Source organism: Myotis lucifugus, unplaced genomic scaffold, assembly GCF_000147115.1.
Source record: "Myotis lucifugus unplaced genomic scaffold, Myoluc2.0 scaffold_97, whole genome shotgun sequence".
In the NCBI taxonomy this organism is placed as follows: domain Eukaryota; kingdom Metazoa; phylum Chordata; class Mammalia; order Chiroptera; family Vespertilionidae; genus Myotis; species Myotis lucifugus.
Genome location: NW_005871145.1, coordinates 575,020 through 583,166, shown reverse-complemented (window position 1 = coordinate 583,166; position 8,147 = coordinate 575,020). Strand labels below are relative to the sequence as shown.

General features: G+C 40.3%; 1 protein-coding gene across 5 annotated transcripts in view; it reads right to left on the bottom strand.

Annotated features, from left to right (window-relative positions):
- Window positions 1-6,084, bottom strand: part of LOC102441742 (glycine N-acyltransferase-like) — a 16,993-nt gene extending 10,909 nt beyond the window's left edge. The window contains exons 1-2 of one of the 5 annotated variants that reach the window (XM_023756554.1): window positions 2,962-3,128; window positions 2,205-2,425 (exon numbers count right to left, since the gene is read on the bottom strand). The gene's annotated coding sequence lies outside the window, so the exon portion shown is untranslated. Of the gene's footprint in view, window positions 1-2,204; window positions 2,426-2,961; window positions 3,129-6,018 lie in introns of those variants that run through there. The other 4 variants (XM_023756555.1, XM_014458495.2, XM_023756556.1 and 1 more) reach the window with 4 other exon arrangements.
- Window positions 6,085-8,147: the final 2,063 nt, after the last annotated feature.

Genomic DNA, 8,147 nt, shown 5'->3' with positions numbered 1-8,147 from the left:
TTTCTTTTCTTTCTCTTCTTCTATCTTACTTTCTTTCTTCTTTCTTTCTTTCTTTCTTTCTTTCCTTCCTTCCTCCCTCCTTCCCTCCCTCCCTCCCTCCCTCCCTCCCTTCCTTCCTTCCTTCCTTCCTTCCTTCCTTCCTTCCTTCCTTCTTTCTGTTTCAGAAACACATGTCCTTTGTGAATGAACAACTACAGAGACTATAGAGATGGGACCAGTGGTGGTTGTTTTCAATGGGAAAATATTTCTGGTTCTAAAGATCTCATTTACTCTTTGGCACCTGATATTTGAGCAGGTTTGAAATTGCACAAGTGAATGTTCTTGACTTTTCCGTGTCCTGTCCCACACCCTCAGTTGCTTGTCAGTCCTTTGAGGGAAAATAACAGCCATTTTATCCCCCTTAACACTACTGCTCAGATGGAGGAGAGTAAAGTCTTTTCTAGCATCGTTATGATTTTTGTTGTCTCTTTTAAAAACAACTTTAAAGATGAGTAATTTATTTTATTTTTAAATTATATTTTTATTGATTTCCGAGAGGAAGGGAGAGGGAGAGACAGAAACATCAATGATGACAAAGAATCATTGATCAAAGGCCTCCTGCATGCCCCCTTCTGGGGATTGAGCCCACAACCCAGTCATGTGCCCTTGACCTGAATCAAACCTGGGACTCTTCAGTCCGCAGGCCAACCTCTATTCACTGAGCCAAACCGGCTAGGCCGCAGTGGTCGGCAAACTCATTAGTCAACAGAGCCAAATATCAACAGTACAACTATTGAAATTTCTTTTGAGAGCCAAATTTTCTAAACTTAAATTATATAGGTAGGTACATTGTTATTAACTTAATTAGGGTACTCCTAAGGCTTAGAAAGAGCCACACTCAAGGGGCTCGAGAGCCTCAGTGTGCCGACCACGGGGCTAGGGCACTGAGCCAAATCGGCTAGGGCACACTGAGTAGTTAAATAGGCACAATTAAAAGCACATAATGTGAACAAGTCTACAGATTGAACACATTATAAGCCTATGAAACCTTCATCATACTTAAGAGAGAGAACATTTTCTTCATCTTAAACGTTTCTGAAACTTGAAGTGGCTCTAAAACAGCTTATGTGAGCTTTCAGCCTTGGCAGTGGGCAAAGTCCACAAAGAAGGTGCTTTAGACCCAGTCTTCCCCTTACTGGAAATGTCTTCAAAAGGGACAACTCAAACAAGGAAAATGAGTTGTAAAGAGTACTTTTATAAAGCAACATCAACAAATAGGAAAAAAATAAGACACAATCTCTTTTGTCACTGGAATAAGGTTATGTAAATTATGACCTGTTAGTATATTGCAACTGCAAGGAGCCATTACCATAAGAACTATGATACAACACAGGCATGCACAAGGGACAGTATTAAAACAAAAGGAGAAAATGTGGAACAGAAAATAGTACATCGTTTTTTATTATTGTATATATAACTGTGCTTATACAATTCAATATGCAATATACATGAGAATTTTAAGAATATAGAAAGTAAAATTTAGAAGGGAAAATAAAATATTAAAAACTATTTTATAAAGAAAAGAAAAATTGCAGTATCCAGTTAATATGGATACATATTAACTTGAGACTATGTATCCATTTGTTTTTACACATTGCTTTATTTTTTACAAAAATAAGGGCATGTTATATATATATATATATATATATATATAATTTTCTAACTTGTTTTAAATTTAAAATGACAGAATCGATGTCATCAAATATTTTAGAACATGAATGTTAAAAAATATCTATATATAGTGAATATATATTTCATTATTATAAATTACAGATATTCTATTTTTATTATTTCATTGCAGGCATGTACCATACATATTTTGAACCAGTCTCCTATTATTGGACATTAGGGTTGCTAACTGTGTTTCTCTTTTGTTAATAATTTTCTGTTGAACAGATTCTGTTAATATGCATCCATGTTTATTTTCTTAAGATAAAGTTTTTAGAAGTGTAATTGCTGGATGAAAAGAAATGCTTGTTTTTAAGCTTTAAATAATATTCAAACATATTAAACAAAATTTTAAAATTTAAAAAACCTATTTTATGGTCAGAGCACTATAGATAAAATCTTTTAAATTACCTCCTTCGCGCCCCCCCCCCCCACCACCCACACACATACACACACAGGATTTATTTTTATTTTCCTTTTTTTTCTTTTTACCATACCTGGATTCTTGACTGAGGAATTTGGATTTGCTTGGCTAGTTCTTCTCAGACAGTAATATCAGGATCTGGGTCCTTTTCAAAGGCCTCGAAAAGGACCTTGAGTTGGTCTTTGCTGTACGTGGTCCTCCTGCGCCTCCCGATTGCTCCGGGCCTGTTGGAGGGCATGTCTGACGGCACCTATCCACCAGCAAGGACTCAGGTGAGAACTGCCTTCCTGCCAGCTGGAGTCCACACACATGATTTAAATGAATAGTACATCTGGTCTGAATATTTTCTTTCTGATTTTAATAGAGTACTTTATTCTCCTGGTTAACATTTATCCCAAGAACAAGCTGCCTCCTTTAGACTGTTTCCCCCACCCCCCCCCCCCAAAAAAACAAAATAATGTCTGCATAATATCTCTATACACTAGGTGCTAAATTAATGTTACTTGGACCAAGAATCCTTTCTTGCCAATGTTATTACCTCTCCCTTCACCCACCAGCTTCCAAAATCCCTTCGTAACTTTTATTTGTTCAGAATGAAGAACTGACTTAGTCCTCCTGAGAATTTTTCCACTGTGCATCTGCTGTGTAGATAGTAGGTGCAGAAACGTTTTCTCTCAAAGGGAATAGACTCCCTTTCCCACGGTCCAAGTATCACTAAATAAACTCAACACTTCTGTAAAACCACCAAGGTCATTTGTTGTAGGAGAAAAGGGAGAAGGGGGGGTGGGTTTCCCAAAGCAGTGGTTCTTTCCAGTGAAATGAGTTCTCACCTGGAAGGTGAACTCCACGCAGACTGGTCCCCAGGAACAAATGAGAGGCAGCAGACTTTCCCAGAATATAAAATCCCCTTTATCTTTGCATGCACAGCTCAGACCTGCAAAGCGTGTTTTGGTAAATTTTCTATAGAAATCATTAAGCTGAAGCACTTAATGCAGGACTTGCCCTTATAAAGGCTGGCAGGAGTGGGAAATTTCTGTTAGCTGGTGTGGGACCCAGAGGCAGTCCCTCCCTCTTGGTGGCATATTCAGAAAGCTGGTTCTACAGGTTTGGGAATCTGCTTGTGTCCCAGGGTTGCATCCATTTACTAGTGTTTGTCCAGTTGTCTAATCTCTGTGCTTCAGTTTCCTCATCTACAGGTAGGGAATTATAGTGCCCACTCTTACTGGTGTTTTCATTTTTAAGTTAAATATGCTAACATTTATGAAGTGCTATCAGAAGTGATAATATTGTCCTTTTTCTTTGAAAATTACATAGGTTTTATGAGTGTAAACTTGTTTCAACCCCACGGAATTGTAACATAAGATCTGTGTGCTTGTAAATTATACCTCATTTTAAAAGCTAGAAAGTGAGAATCTCCGTGTGTTAAACTTACTGAACTAATCATATGTCCAAGTTTTTTAAAAAAATTGCTCTTCTAATTAAATGCTGTTTTGTCATATTTTCTAATGTACTGAACATTTTTTATTTTATTAGTACATTTTCTTTATTCTTAATTTTTCAATTACATTTTCCATACAATATTATATTAGTTTCAGGTGAACAACATATTAGTAAGACATTTATATAATATTTTATGAAGTCATCATGCTGATCAGTCTAGTACCCATCTAACATCAAACATGGATAATACAACATTATTGACTATACTAGAGGCCTGATGCATGAAAATTCCTGCACTGGGGATGGGGGGATCCCCTCAGCCCAGCCTGCCCCCTCTCACAGGGAGTGGGCCTAAGACACAGTTTGACCTCCCTCTGTGGAGGCGACCAGGCCAATCAGGAGAAGGTGCCGCTCCCCTCACCCTGCTGCTGCTGCCACTGCTGACCGCCACGGCTACCTGAGCCCCGGGCCTCCCAGCCGCCGGGCTTACAGCTGCCTGAGCCCTGGCCCTCGCAGCCACTGAACTGGTGTGGCTTTGTCCAAATGGACATCTGGAAGACTTCCGGTCTAATTAGCATATTACCCTTTTATTAGTATAGATTACCTATGCTGTGTACTTTATTCCAAATGTTTTTTCTTCCTTTATGTGTGTTGGCCTAAAACCTGATAACGTTTATTTCACTTCTCTGTTTACTAGGTACCTGGAGCTGTTGGTGAGAAGTCTGAAGTCAGTGTGATTCTTAGTCTTCTGACCATACCCAGTCTGTTCCCTCTCTCTGGAAGTAGTGGGATCTTGTCTTCATCTCCGGTGCTCTGAAATTGCACAGTAATATGTCTAATGAGTTCTTTTCACACTCAGTCTGAAGTGCATTCTTTCAATCTTAAGCCATTCTTCACTTTTGGAAAATTTTCTGCTTCTTCTGCAACTTCTGCCTTTCCTTTCCTTTTCCTCCTTTTACATTATTTTTATCACTCCATTTGTACTGTTCTCACTTTCTGGAATGCCACTTAGGTGGATGCTCAAACTTGTCAGTGTTGTTCAGTTCTCTTGTCTTTTCTTTCATATGTCCCCTCTGGTCTTCAGTTTGTATTATCTGCTAGATCATCCAGCTTTCTAATTTATCTGTCAGCAGTGTCCACTTTGCTACTCAGTCCGTCTACTGAGATATTTTACTGAAGTTCCAATATTTAATTTCCAAAATCTCTAAGTGATTCTTTCATATGCCTGTAGCAGGAAATACTTGATAGTCTTCTCTTTGTTCTATTTCTCCTTCAGTAGGTGTGAATTCAGCCACAGGTTGAGTCTGATGCCTCTCTTTTCTTTGTCAATTCTTTAATCATTCCTGGTTTCCATTTTATTTTTGAGTTTGAGAGTTCCTCTCCACACCTAAAACAATGACAGTTGCATGTTCCTGGTATTTTGGGAAGATGGGATGGGACACATTGCAAGACAGGACAATAGTTTGTCATCTTTGTGTAAGACCCTCTGCTCTTTCAAGGGCCAGAAACTCTTTGTTCCTTCCCGTCCCCAGTGTCTCTCCTCAGTGCCTCACACCAGCAAAGTGCTTAGCAAAAACCAGAATGGAATCAAGGGTCAATGTCCAAGCTTTGGGTATTCTAGCTCTGATCAACAATAGGCCTGAGTTGGGTTTCCTCTGACTTGTGTGTTGACTCTAGGCTGATCCTCCCCCTTGTGCCCTCCTAGCACACACTTCACATGTATTATAGGTGGCGGATTCTTGCAGTTTCATTTCTCCCTAATCCTGATCTTCACTCTCCAGCTTGTTGGAATTCCCCAACACAACTGAAGTGTTAATGAATTCTTCTCTTCCCTGGCTCTTATTGATGTTAATTGTTAATTTCATCACTAAATGAGGATTAGGCCGATGATAACTAGACTCCACCTGCAATCTTGAGCCAATTCTTTAACATGCACTTATACAATCCTCTTTATATCTATTTTTACAAGTGCATATATTTTATCTGCATTTTTGAAATGGGAAATAAAAACATAGCATGCTAATGTAATTTTCCCAGTATCTTCCACTGAGTGGCTGAACTACACCCAAATGTGGACACACTCCTGACCTCTAGTCCTTCCTTGTTACCACATTAGCTGGTGCACTAGATTTGGGCATACTAAAACAATAGTCTGTATTTCCACCACATGTAGCAGTCACAAGTCACTTTCCCATGCAGTGTGTTCTCTTTTCCTTATGAAAGCTCATATTATTTTTTTCCTTATAAAAGCTCATATATATATATATATATATATTTTTTTTTTTTTACAAGCATATTAACATATAAATAATGAGAAGCATCCTGGTGGGAGCCTCCCAGCTGTCTCTACTGGAAGAGCACTTCCAGGGGAGCGCTGGGCCCCGCCAAGTGCCCGCAACCAGGGCCGCTCCGGGCGCTGGCTTCTTCCACACCAGGCTCCCCCATACCGTGTCCGCGGTGCCCAGGGCAGGCCTGGAGCCGCGGGATCGTGCTGCCGCTGCCCAGTCACCGCTCTGGCTCGAGCTCCTGCTGGAAGGAGCGCCGCATCTCCCAACAGTGCTTCTTGTGGGCGGGCCAGTCCTTCTGCTGGCACTGCGAGCCGCAGTACAGGGCCACCTGGCAGCGCCAGCAGATGTTGAACTCCCGGAGCTGCTTCTCGATCATCGTGAACCTGGGAGCGATGCCGCCCCTGTGCCGCTCCCACAGCAACTCGTGCAGCAGCGGACCCGAGCCCCTTCCCCGGTTCTTGTTGAAGGCATACGCGGAGATCTTAGCCCCGTTTCCGAGAGAGAGAGAGAGAGAGAGAGAGAGAGAGAGAGAGAGAGAGAAACATCCATGATAAGAGAGAATCATTGATGCATTGATGAGCTCCCTCCTGCACGCCTTTCACCAGGGATCAAGGCCGCAACACTGGCATGTTGAATCAAACTATGACCTCCTGATTCATAGGTTGACACTCAACCACTGATCCACGCCGGCCAGGCCTTACAAAAGCTCTTGATAGAGCACTGTTATCTACCCCAGGCAGGAAAGCTTTGGTATTAAAACAAATAAGAAAGTTACCAGAGACGATTGAGCTATGTTAGGTAGACTCGGGATCTAGAAACTTTAGGTCTTTAATGGACAAGAGGGTAAATCCTGAGGTATTCTGGATATTTTTCTACCATCTACATCAAATAATACTGCACTCAGCATGCTGAAAGATATGCATCAAAGACTGCAAAGTCATTTTGTTTCCCATAAAAATATCTTATATTCATCTTTAAGGACATTGGATTGTTACTTCTTAAAAAAAAATTTGTTTTATTGCTTAAAGTATCACAAAGAGTATTACATATGCCTCCTCCCCCCCTACCCCTTAACTAGGGAGTTCTCAAGGGATTCCCCCCCCCCGCCCCCACCTTGAGAACTCCCTAGTAAAGTTAGCATCCATAAGCTTTGTAAACGAAGCAACTTGGCTGGGACATCCAGTTTAAGGAAGGCTAAGAAATATTAAAGATGTGAGAGGAGTTGAGAGGAAAATAAAAAATGAATGTCTTAGGCGAATGGCCTGAGCCTTTTCTATAATCAGAGAATCTGTTTCATGTTTTTTTTCCATTTCAGTGATAATAATAAGGGAAGGTACTATTTATTGTGGACCAGACACTGGGCAGTGAAATTTATATGAATTATTTTGTTGAATTATTTTAACAAGTCAATGTTAGTAGGTAGTGCTATTCCCATTCTACATATGAACATTTTAAGATACAGACATCCTTACTTCTCATACTATTTTTTTTCAGTAAAAATAACTATGGCTTCTTTAAGAAATAATTGATTCTGGTTTCCTACAGAGAGATATAAAATAAGTTATAAGCATTTTATGTGTATGAAAGCAAGATAGCTTTCAAACATTAATGAGGTCATGTCCAAAGAATTTAAGAATCAACAGAATAGGGGGTTCTATTGGTGAAATGCCGGGGTCCAGCCCCGGGGGTCCAGGGGTGTGGACAGAGTCAGCGAAGAATGTTTTACACGGAGCTAGCTCTCTTTAGTCACCGTGGATCTTCCTGTGCCTGGCTGAGGCCACAGAGAAAAGATCCCGAGGCAATCTGAGCAAAGATCCCGAGGCAATCTGAGCCTTTATTTTTATAGTCAGAGGTAAACAAGATAGTGGTTACCAAAGTTACACTGTTCTTGTGAGTTTCACTTGTTTTTGTTCTTGTTGCACTTCCCCTCAGTCCATTAGCTTCCCAGGTAAGATCTAGGGAGCATCATAAGGTCAAGCCTAAATATGCTAAGAGGACTGTGCCCTCTAAGCTGGGACTTGTTTGTGACTTTGCCAACAGGTCAGTCTGAGGCTTAACCCTATATCGGCTCCCCACAGTGAAATTTTCAGTAATGGAGAGTTATGACTGTAGTTGAAATACATGGACTCTATGAGGCATTATGAGTCCACAATTACACACAGACAATTTAGTATTAAGTTATTTATTGGATCATTGAGAAATGTGAAAATCATTTAATCCTATCCACAACATAAGGCATTTTTAAAATTTAGACCTTCATTGTGTAAAATTATAAATCTTTAAAGTTG